At 40.3% G+C, this 12,782-nt stretch overlaps 1 protein-coding gene across 5 annotated transcripts in view; it reads right to left on the bottom strand.

Annotated features, from left to right (window-relative positions):
- The window catches only part of Asap1 (ArfGAP with SH3 domain, ankyrin repeat and PH domain 1), a 284,912-nt gene that overhangs the window by 103,749 nt on the left and 168,381 nt on the right, over nucleotides 1-12,782 (bottom strand). The window lies entirely within an intron of this gene.

Here is a 12,782-nt window from a genome sequence, read left to right as displayed (position 1 = left end):
TCAAATATTCCAGTTTAGGTCAGATCCCCATTTCTCTATTCTTTAGTTCTGGTATACAAAGAATCTGCTACAGCAATGCCTAGTATTGTGAACTGGTGACAAGTGTCCATTAGAATTCTAAGCCTTCCTTTAGTTAGAAGGGACCTTCCCTAGCCTGTAATTCCTGTAATTCTGCATAGCTTTTCACGTTATCTGTATACCTCTCTCCATACGAGGCATGAATTGCCTCTGGTCACCTCTGTCTCCCCACTCAACAGACAACACTGTAGATTTCCCAAAAGGCTTAGGGTGAATTTCAGTTTGGCTTAGTAAGAATTTTTTAAGTCCTCTGAAATTTCTTAGGTTATTTATCCCCAGTTAATCTACTGAAATGAAATGCTTAACTTTCAAACACTCCTCAATAACTGTACAGGAGCAATGGGCATCCATGAAACAGAACACTGGCTTGGGGAATAATGGGCAAGAAGCATTACTGTCAACCAGTGAGACCAGATGAAGTCCCCAAAGCCTTTTGCTCATCTCAGCATTAAAAATTCATGATGCCTGCAGTGGCTGTAAGCATTTCTGGCTGAGATATTAAGAAAAGATAAAAAGCAGCTCTGGTTACTCCTCGGAAAAATAGAAAGGCCATATCAGCTCAACAACAGATTGTGTATGTCTGCCCGAAGCTAAGCTTTCTGCCTGGGCCACAGAAGCCAACTCACCACTGAGAATCCCACCTAACATTTCTTTCTGCTTTTGCAACCCAGTGGGAAACAATGAGGTTCACCTCAACCCTCCCAGGGGAGAAGACACCTCAGTGCTAAGCAGTATACACTGGCACAGCAGCATTCTGCTTGTTTACTTGAAATAGTACTATGTTGCAAATGAAACGCATGCAAATGTGTAGGTTAGCAGAGTATCTGCTACTCAATACCCAGATTCATAAAGACATTATTACTAATTGGTTCTGGAACCCCTTCCTGGGCATCCCACACAACTGCAATCTCTTCTCTTCCTCCCTTGACATCTATTACCCTGAAATAGAATTTCATGCAGAGGTTAGAAAGAATTATGAGAAGCCTGGCAGATCAGTGATGATGACTCACTGCAAAATCAGGCAGACGAAGCAGAGAGAGGTCATGGGAGGGAGTATTTGATTTGTGTTGAGAATGTTCTCTGGCCTAACTCTCTCTCTACAATATCTTATTTTCCTCATCACCAGATCTCTGCAAAGATGTGATAGATGAGAGGCAGAAAGACAGACTGGGTAAGGTCTAGGTCATAGATCTGGACTACCCATGTAGTGCCTGTGAGTGCATATGCATGCATCAAATGAGTGTGCTTCCAAACACTGTGATATGTCATATATATGTAATATTCTGTTATAGACACAGATATTAAAATATAGGGTATAGTAAGTTGAATTTTGGCATAATAACACTAATGGTGGGAGTAGCATAAGCAAAGGTGTGCCAGCCATTGTTATTTCGGAGCCGTATGTAGGATCTAACAGCACAGGACATGCTCTCATGTATTTGAAGTACATTTTAGCATATTATATTATGAATTCTACTAGGAACAATTTACTGAAAGCATTCCCCCAGGCCCCTCCCTCACCTTACAAAATACCGCTACCTCTGTACAAAACTAAGAATTCTCTGGGAAATTCTCTTCCAGTGTGTAACAAGAATGAGAGGCAGTGGCACTGCTCTGGTGGAGGAAGTACCCAGGGCAGAGGCAGAGGGAGGCCATACTAGAGAACAGTCAGCCATTTGAAGGTACTTCAGAGATACAGGAAAGGAGGAGGAGATAAAGGTTTTAAGGGAGACCATCACAGAAATAGGTTTGTAACTAAAGAGAGGGACTAAAGACACAGGAAATGCCCTCATCACTCCAAGAGATAAGAAAGCATAACAAGATCCTTTATGATCTGTTCTGGGAGACTTAGAAATAACACCACAAGGGGCAAGAGCCTTGGACTTCTAAGACAGTGAATTATGGGAAGGAACAGGGAGAATGTAGAGACTATTTTGGAGAGGTTCACGATTAATATGGGGAGGTACTTAAATTCACAGGGCTCATGCCCTCACACACATGCTAAGTAATTCTTTCCCCAATTGATCTGACTCTCTGACAATCCTGTTTGCAGGTCCCAATCACTTAGAGAAAAAGCTCTACCCAGCTCCACTGCAAAATCTGAAGTGGGATGAAATTTTATCCAACGCCCAACTGTTCAGTTCTTTGGCCAAGCGGCCCTCTCTAAGCCTTACCTGTAAAATGGAAGCATTAATGGCATTCATAGGGGCAAGATATTTTAGGACAAATGGTTGGCATAGAAGCACAGAAAGTAAGTGACAATGTTACCACTGCTGCCCTTGCTCACTGCAGTACAACTGGACGTGTGGCATAGGTACCGAAATCATTCTGAAATCAGGAAACTAAAAGCTCATCCCTGAGACTTGAGAGTGTGTTTGAGATGTGTTGCAGGTTCCATCCCTAAATGGACACCTTAAGAATTTCGTCAGTAATTCACAAACAACAGTGATAACTAAGCAGGCCTTTCTCTGATGGCTGTTTACTTGTGGGAGAACTTACCATACCTCCAGACTGGTGTGCCAACCTAACATTTAGCAACTGCCATTTATCAAGCACTGATTACGTACTGGGATCCATCACAGTAAATAACCTAAGACCCATACAATATTCCTTCAAGGCATTATTTTTATTTATGTGCACATGTGTGTGCCTGCGCACCTGTGTGTGCATCACATGTGTGCAGTATCTACGGAGGTCAGAACAGGGTGTTGGATCCCTGGGACTGGAGCTACAAGAGGGTATTAGCCTAAGTTGAATTCTGGGAAACAGACTCTGGTCCTCTTAACTTCTGAGCCATTTCTCCAGCCATAAAGGCATTGTTTCATAGGTAAGTGGAACTGAGGGTTGAAGCCAGGTTTACAGATCAGCTATGCTTGAGTTCAAACCACACCTTTCTCTGCTGACCCAACTCAATTAAGACTATCCTATATGCCAGAACAGCGTGTTAACGCCAACTCAGAATCTACTACACTGGGGTCAGTGCCAGTAATCCAACAGACTTCTTTGTCCCTTAGAAATACCAACAATGCAATAGCTATAATTAGTTAGAATTAAAGTTTGTGATGAGTGAATGTGTCAGAATTGTGTGAAGGACCCCTTTTATCTTAACTCCCTAACTCTCCCGAATTACATGCTACTATTTCCACCTTCACTTTAAACATGACAAAGGGCTAAGAGAGGCGAAACAAACTTCCCAAGGTCACATAGCTAATGAGAAGGGATGGAAGGGCCAAGGCCTGGTTCCTAAAAGGACCTGAAAACCTGGTATCTTAGTTCTAGTCTTTATTGCCTGGTCCTGGGCAGATGACTATACTCGTGAGTACCTCAGTTCCCTCATGTATAAAAGCAGGTCCAGTAAGGCTCACCTGGCCACTGACTGCTAAAGTGTCATAATGAATAGCAGCGATCTTTCACAAGAACAGCAAGCCCACAAAAAACCTAACAGCTTCTCTCTGTTTGGGGAGTGTTAAGAACTTAAGTGAAGTCACCAAAAACCCATATCTAAGTACAAACCCTAGTGTGACTTAGGTATTAGTTGGCAGAGGAGCACAGAGCACTAGCTTGGGGCATAGAGAGAAGATCTGAATCCTTGCTCTAGTCCTCCCTGGTCATGTAAGCTTAGAAAAATTACTTAAGCTTTTAGAGTCCCCAATTCAGATGTGAAATGATATGTCTTTAAATTCAAGGCAAATTTCTAGTATTTATACATTTAAGTCAATGATTCTGACACTGAGTTAAAGTGCCAATGCTAATAATGGGTATCAGATATAAGCCTAATATCATGGTATACTTTGGAGAAGAAGAATGTGCCACAAACAGTTCTGGCATATGAGGTGTTTAAGTACTATCACTAATTCCAAAGTAAGTTTCACTTTTGTGTCTTCTTCTTACCTCTTCTTTCTTAAAGGTCTGACCCTTCCTTCAGGGTCTTTATTCTCTTCTGTACAAAAAGTCTAAAGTAATATATGCTTATCATCTTGTGAGCCAGCGCTTAGAAATTCTGGAGGGAAGAATGGCTATGTGCATGCCCACATACCACCTATAGAACCTACACAAACATCTCTTCCCTGAAGTGCCACCAGTTCCGGGCCTCAGCCTTCCCCGTTCAAACTCAGTATATGTCCACTTCTCCCTTACTTCTTGTAGCTTTATACCATTTATGATGTATCTGATTCCCAGAGTTCAGTCTGGCTACAGTGAGTGCTCAATAAAATGCTTATTGTGGATAATGAACAATGTCCCTTCTCTCAAAAGGGGTACATTTGTCAGGAGCCAGGCATGGGAGCCATAGTAAAAAGGAACATAAGCTGCTATAGACATTGTAGTGCCAGAAAAAGGGAAAAGGACACACTCTCTTCTGCCTCATACACACCTTACAGCATGAATCACAGCGTTAAATCTTAAATGCTTGCTTTGCAAGTTTTAATTCATAAGCAATTATAGAGATACAAAGATAAAAACTGTAATGTCCTCTTCCAATCCAACCTCTTTCATTTCCCAACACACACATAAACACAGGCACTTTCCTTGTATTCATCTCATTTTTTTTTAAATACCATGGCTTCTTTTTATCCTACTGAATAAAGACCAGGAAATTCAACATAAGCACAACTTAATAATTATGTCAACTGTGGTGATGTTTTGCAGCAAGCTGTGGTGCTGGTTACATAACAGTCTCTCTACTAAGAATCTTCCAAGTTGTTTGCAGCTTTCCCCACTGAAACCCAACACTTCAACAACAATTTCCAAACACAAGCTTGTACATGCTGCTGCCATCTCTGGAAAGATACACACAAACATGGGCTTGCAGGGGATATATGTACACTCTAGTCTTAGAATTGCCGTTTCTTTTGGAAGAGGCTGATTGCAGCAATCACATCTCCAACAGCAACACCTATATGACAGGGCCTCTTTTTCTGCAAACGCACTCACACCTACAAGTACTGCCCTTAATTTCTGTACCACAGACATGAAAAACAGAACCACAAAGAGCCCACTTTTCTGAACTTTACTGTCTGTTAACATTTCCGTTTCTTTCCTTTACCTACTTAGTCTAGTTTTGAATTGCTTGTCTTTCTTACCAGTCTGCGAGCCGAATACCTTATATAGAGGGGAACTATCTTCGCAGCATGTTGCTAATTGTGATGTTTAACTTCTGGTTTTCCTTCATAATTTCTTAATGATGCAGACTGTAAATCAATAAGGTCCTGTGCCCAACACAGTGCAGAAATTCAAAAAATTTCCCATCTTTTTGTCAGAGCTGACAGTCTGACCTTCCCCAAAGGGGGAGGTGTCCTGTTCTCAGACCAGAGAGAAAACTGAGAAAACTCTGCTGAAGACAGAAGACTCTGCAGAGACAGGCACTGCTGGCAACTCTTTTAGTTTACTGGCATAGCTCCCACCCTTTTGGGCTAAAGACTTTTCAGCAAGGTTGCCTGGGCTTCAGTCATGTGATATGGGCTGAAGTCCTGAGAGTTTCTGCAGGATAAAGCACAGGGGGGTGTGGGGCACCACATCCCTCTCCACAACTCAACACCAGCACCTTACATCTGAAGCCTTTGTAATGTGCTTTATACGAAGCCGGTAGACATGTTTCCAGGAGTTTTGGAGGTTAAGCAAACTAACAGGGCCTGAGGAAAGGGCTGTGGAAATCCTGATTCACAGATGGTCACTTAGAAGCATGGGTGAAAACCACTCTGGGTTCTGGAATTGTGTCAGAACCCTGAGCCAGTCCCACCCAAGAACTGAGGCCTTGTGTGGGAATGTCAAGACTTAGTTAGATTAGAGGTTATCTGCTACAGAATGTTTTGCATTCTTGCTTGTGGGACCTGTGTTGTCAGTCTATGATTTTCTCTTATAGAGCAAACATTTTCTATTTGTCTTTATTTTGTTTACATTACCCTGTCATATAGAAAAAATTAAATTCCATCTAGTTCAAGATATCAGTTGTAATCCAAACAATACTGGTTTTCCTACCTTCTGTTTTGTTTTTTGAGGCAGGGTTTCTCTGTAGTTTTGGAACCTATCCTGGAACTCCCTCTGTAGACCAGGCTGGCAGAGATCAGCTTGTTTTTGCTTCCTGAGTGGAGGGATTAAAGGTATGCGCCACCACACCTGGCCCTACCTTCTGCTCTTAAACCTACTCTTTAGTACAATACTGAAGGGGCTAGAAAGATGACTTGAGAGAGCACTGGTCCTGCAGAAGACCCGACTCTAGTTTCTAGCACCCATGTCAGGTGGTTTATAACTTGTAACTCCACCCGCAGGCTAATCCAATGCCTGACACCCATGAACACCCTCACAAGGACACACACACACATACATATAAATTTTAATGATAAAAAGCCTTTAAAAACTTCGAACTGTCAATTAAAAGTATTATATGTGTTTACAAAGCAGGAGATGGGATCTGAAGAATATTTTTATTCTTCTTAGGAATACTAAGGACTGAACTTGGGGCCTTACATGCTATGTAGGCAACCAATAAACTAAAATTCCCAGTTTTCATTAATTAAAATATGCTCTTAAACATTCTAAAAAATTAGTGTTTTCTTGATATTTAGTCTTCAATAAATGCATTTGTATAGCATGAGAAATAGCAGTCCTCTGTATGAAAACACACTACTTTTAACCGGGTTTATACAAATCACCCATTTGGGATCTGGTTAACAAAACAAAAGCAAAACTTGAAGGCAGAGGTCATAATTCATGAGATGATAACTAAGCAAATGCTTGATGATAAGTAGTTGTCTAATAAGCAGGTATGGATAAATAACATTTGAGGCAGGAGATAACACACCATCTATGCACACGAGTATAAAGGGACAAGAAGCTTGTATTTGGTTGAATGGGCAGGATTTTAGTCACTGTTCTATTGCTGTGAAGAGACACCATGACCATACAATTCTTAAAGAAAGCATTTAATTGGAGCCTACTCACACTTTCAGAGCTCATCAATAATTTTATTTTATATTTGTCAATGATGAGAATTTTACTTCATATAAAAACGAACACAAAATGCAAGAAGTGTATTTAGGGTCATATGAGAAACTGTTGGAAATTCAGTCCTAATATTCCAAGCAAAAATTCAATTAAGCAATTTTTAATGAAACATATCAGTAACTCAAGTAACAGTTTATAAAATCAAACATTCTAAGTGTATAATCCAAAGATACACTAATTTGACATTACATGTTAAGCAATGATGATAGGAAAATATTCAGAGCGTCTTGTAAATAAACCATTAGATTCTGTATGTACACGCTTGATTTTGAAATAATTTTTAGTGTTGCACATTAAAGACCATTTTACCATTGCCAAATTGTTCACAACCGCAACATGGGGTGTCTCAAGCCAGTTTAGGAAGCCAGGCATAGGCTAGAACCTGGTTTGAGCACACATTCTCCAGATGTGGCACACTGAAAACCATTTTTGAACATACAGCCCTGTCAGTAAAACATGAAAAAGCATATACTTCCAATCAATGCTGGTTTACTTAACATATGTAATACTTCACCTAGTTCAAAATGTCTATGAAAGGGGTAGGATTTCAGCAAGTACCAGGGACAACACAACCCTGATCTGGATTCCCCGTGTAGAGTGTCATGCCCTGGTTTTTCACTACAGTTAAGAGCAACATCTTCACAGGAAACAGAATCCTAGTTCACAGAGATAAAAACATCAAAAGTGTGGTCAAAGAGCAACTTAGAATGAGAGGCCAGGTGCAGGAAGGCCTAGAACCTTGACTGTATTTGTCCAGTAGGAACTGTTCAAAGCTGAAAGGTTGTCTTTAAAGATAATTACACAGGGTCTGGCAAGATAGCTTAGAGGTTAAGAGCACTGCCTGTTCTTCCAGAGGACCCAGGTTCAATTCCCAGCACCTACATGGTAGCTCACATCCTTTTCTAACCTCCTTTAGTTGTGGCACACACACATACATTCAAGAAAAATATCCATACATAACAATAATAAATTAAGTTATTATTCAAATACTTAAAAATCAGAAATATTAAATTTTCTAAACATAGAACAACTGATTTTGTAGTCTTGTAATATTTTTCCTTTCCAATCTTACTATTAAAATACTAATCCATTTATCTGTTTATGCCTGTTAAGATAATTAAAATTAGCATTATATGATATAGCCAAACACTAACATTAGCTGCCAATTCTATTTCTGAATGACTTTACACTATATCTGAAAATCTGAAAAAAGTGTTTAGAAAAGCATATAAAATCAAGTTGCTTGCTTTCTATCCACTGAAAAGTTTATTATTTTATCTTTAAAACCTTAGATTTCTCTGTGTAACCTATGAACTATATCTCAAAATAGACAAACAAAATGAAAAATTAGAGAGCACCAGATGCCAATCTTGTCTAAAAAGAGCACACCATTTCTTTCCTAAAACTACTAGCAATTCTAACAGAAAGGAAACAGGAGGAAAAGAAAATAGGAAGATAACGAGAAATCAAATGTTTTCTCTCCTGCAGTGGAGACAGTTTCCAACAGCCTAGCTGTACTTCAGAGGAAAACTCTGTTGCTTACATTTGTCACCAAACTACACACCACTTTTTCCATGAAGAAAGATTTAAAGCCCCACTTTTCAGACTATCAATGTTACTTATTCTATGTTGTCTGTCTCTGGTGGGGGCTATATGGCTTCTCTCTTGACTCCTTCTTTTTCCCAGCATACAGCCTCGCTTTCCTCACCTAGTTCTGTTCTTCCCTGCCATAGGCTCAAAGCAGTTCTTTATTCATTAACCAATAAAAGTAACACATAGACAGAAGGACCTCCCACACCATTTCTATCACATAATTACTGTGAAAAATGAAAAAAAAAAACCATGAAAATACATTGTGAAAGAGACAGCAAGGTTCAGCTTCTTGTGGTTTTCCAGGATGAGGTCAAAAGTGTTTGGATAGGGGCAGTCTGGATTGTACTTCCAATGTATCGTGGAAAGATATACACCAGTGCTTTCCTCATTTAACTCTAATTCTAAACATTAAATGTCATTTCTAAAGAATTACGAAAAACCCACTGTCCTATCTTGGCTTGTGATTACAAAAACACTATTGGGTCCCAGAAGCCTATGAGGAGCCCCAAGCAATCTGAGTTTATCTCCACACTTTCAACCACAAGTACAATTTCAATGTGATCCCCATCACAGAACCACAAAGTCAACCCACAGGTCACACTGTCCACAGTTTACATTTGAGTCATTCACTCACTAATAGTCACAATAAGTGAACACTTACAGCTATTTTCAGGTAAATTTCCAATGAGAAACACACACAGCCAACATACAACAAACATTTTATTATAACTTATTAAGCCTTGTCACATAGCAGGTAAAAGACAATGAAAACAGCATGTATAATGAGCAAAGCTGGGGCTGCTAGATTCTCATCTTATTCTTAGGTATGATACTCTGGGTAAGGTATCAGTTTCATAATCTGAAACATGGGCATGAAAACACTTATTTAATAGGCTTGCTTGTTTAGTCTGTACAGCATCAATGCCCCCCCAAAAACACCATGTTCTCTGAGAGGCATTCCCTGATAGAGGCACACCCTGTCACACTACATAAGATCTCCTGAATCTCTTTCTGTGCTTCCCTTTACAGCACTTCCTGCTTCCTTATCAAAATTACTTTCCAGATTGATGCAAATTGCCAATGAACCATAAAATTAACAAAGACAGAGTCTCTCTGACTTTTCCTGTATATTTAATACTCAGAACAGTAGCATACGATGAGTATTCAATTAATAACTGTTGAGCTGATAATCAAGCCAACAAGTGAGACACAACACAAAGACGAAATTTGTCCTTCTGAGGGACAATGACACGTGTAAGGAGTTCAGAGGCCAATTACCAGGTTTAGCTGCAAGTCTGATACACATAGCCAATTTGTTTCTTTGTAAATCCCAGTATCGGTGCTTGCTCTAGAACAGCCTGGGGGTGTGAGAACAAGACATCAGCCCCATTTGTGTTTGCTAGGTCTTCAGGTGAATCTAATGAACAGGTCTTGGATGGGGTTAAAGATTGTAGTTATCTTCCTCTTACGATTCAGTCATTTCCAATGCAAGACTTAGACTCCTTAGGATAGAATGTTTAGTCAAACATTTAGCATATGTTCCTTACTTCATATTGTTTATGCTGGTTGTAATCCTAATTTTATACTTGGTATCTGTTCCTAGTGTATATAGTTTTGTATTGTGCTTGGAACTCTCTTATTTAGATAAGAGGGGGAGGTGATGGGGAACCTCCTTCAGGCAATTATCTTTAAGAGGCTGGACAAGGTTAGTGTGTAACCTTTTGATTACCCAGAGAAAACTAATGGTCTGCCAGGGCTTGCTCTTTCTCTGGTTTCTGCCTTACACACCTGAGGTTGGACTTCTTGTTCCTGTTCCATGAGTTTGCCCCTTATAATAAAAAATTATAACTAAAATCTTTTAGAGTTGGCTTGGGATTCTTTGACTTGCGTCCTCCCCCCTCCCCCCTTTTCAATAACAATCCAGGGTGAGACTTATGGGTCTAATGTGAGGGTGCTGCTCAGCAGGTACAATTAGTGACTCCTACAGCATGAAAGTCCGGGAGAACTTCCTGTGTTCAGAGAGAAAGTCTAGGTCTACTCTGCTAAATGTGTTATCTTAGTCATGTGTGGCTACTGAGTCTGAGAAACAAAAGTTTATATCTCGTTTGATGTCAATTAATTTAAAAACCACGGGTGAACAGTACCAGGGAAAAGGCAGGCAACACAGCTCCTACCCAGCACGGGTCCAAACCTTCATCAGCTGTGGCCAGTCCACAAGGGGAAATACATCCTGAAGGAGAAGGCACTCGACTGTGTGTCACCCCTTCACTGCTTCCCTTGACTAGCTCACAGGAACGCTTTCTTCCTGTCATTCTAAGGCAGCTGTGATCAAGGAAACCTGTTAGTGGGTAAAACATGAAGTCCATCGCCCGCAGAAAAGAGCTCCTGAGAAGAGAAAAGCGACTCAGAGTTCCAGCAGGACAGGTGTGGCAGTTGCTCCTGGCTCACGGGCAGTGTCTCAGCTGACAGCTGCCCTCTCCCACTCCCAGGCTGCTGCACTATCACTTTAACTGCAGTGTTCCCACCTGTAACTTTTTAAGTATCAACTATGTGGCTGGTACTGTATAGGTTACCTCAATTTTCCCATAGAATATCCCATACATACATCAAATATTATCTTCATATTTTATAATGAGGAAATTTAAGATCTAGTGCAGACATATAATGTAGTTGAACTTAACAAGTGTGGCAAGCTACACTACTTTTCTTCTCTTTGAATACACTACATAGTTGTTCTTCATTTATGGACATGTTATTCTTCCTTTATGAATTCCATTCACTTTATGTTTTTCCAAATCCCAATAAAGGTTCCTGAGCATCTCCTTATATATTTTAAGAATAATTTGTTTTTACATCACAACAGGAAAACTAAGGTACCTTTTGAAAAATCATCAGAGTTGGCTGAACCATATAACCACCACTCACGTGAAAAGCAAAAAATCAGCTCCGGGAAAGCACTCCTGTGGTTTCTCTAGTTGTTCTTTCTGCTTTCTTTCTCAAAGGGCTGCTATCTACAAAACACCCACCATATATCAGGAGTTTATCAGAACAAAGTCAAAGACGGAAGCTGTCAATTAGGTTTCTCATTTAGGTGGAAACCTAAAACAACATACAATCACTCCAGACTGAGACAACTATGATGGCTGATCTTGGCTGTCATGTCTGGAATCAACTAAAACCCAGGCAGCAGGGCACATCTATAAGGTCTTCTTGATCAGATCACTTGAGTTGACAAGAACCACCTACGTCTGGCCACACATGCTGGTGGCAGGCCATAGAAAAGAACACGGAAGTGGCTGCTTTTGCTTTTTGCCTTCTTGCCATCAGTCTCGCTGGCAGGTTCATCTGCCCTGTTGCTGAGGTACTCCTTCATTGATGTGAGAACCTACTTCTGTATTCCAATGTGGACTGATGACCAGCAGAGGCATCCAGTTTCATGGATTGAACAACTATGAGATTCTTGGCATTTCTGTCAAGAGATAGCCATTGTTGAGCTAGCCAATCTAATAAATAAATACCCTTTAATATAAATATAATTTCATTCATCCTATCAGTTTTGTTGTTTAAAAAAAACCCGACTTATGAAACAGTCATTATTGCCGGGCGGTGGCTGGCGCACGCCTTTAATCCCAGCACTTGGGAGGCAGAGGCAGGCAGATCTCTGTGAGTTCAAGACCAGCCTGGTCTACAAGAGCTAGTTCCAGGACAGGCTCCAAAGCCACAGAGAAACCCTGTCTGGAAAAACCAAAATAAATAAATAAATAAATAAATAAATAAATAAATAAATAAATAAATAAAAACAGTCATTATCTATTTGCCTTTGATAAGTGCCTCAGCATTTTCTTGAATACAGAGAAGCTAGGTAACGGTAAAAAGCATGACAATGTTATATGATGGTCTAAGGTGTGGGGAGGAGGCCCAGAAGAACAAGACCATCCAGCTTCCCCTCAGGTAAGTGATTCTGAGCTCTGATGGTGGGTGGGTGAGGCAGCCAGCGAAGGGGTCAGGTATTGCCTTGTTCACACTCTTTTCAGCTCTACAACTGTATAATAACAAAATTAAAAAAGAACACTGCATTTACTGAACTTCCACAGTATAGTACATGGATC

The sequence above is a fragment of the Microtus pennsylvanicus genome, chromosome 2 (genome assembly GCF_037038515.1).
Source record: "Microtus pennsylvanicus isolate mMicPen1 chromosome 2, mMicPen1.hap1, whole genome shotgun sequence".
Lineage (NCBI taxonomy): Eukaryota > Metazoa > Chordata > Mammalia > Rodentia > Cricetidae > Microtus > Microtus pennsylvanicus.
The sequence above is the reverse complement of the archived record's forward strand: the minus strand, read 5'-3'. Positions and strand labels throughout refer to the sequence as shown.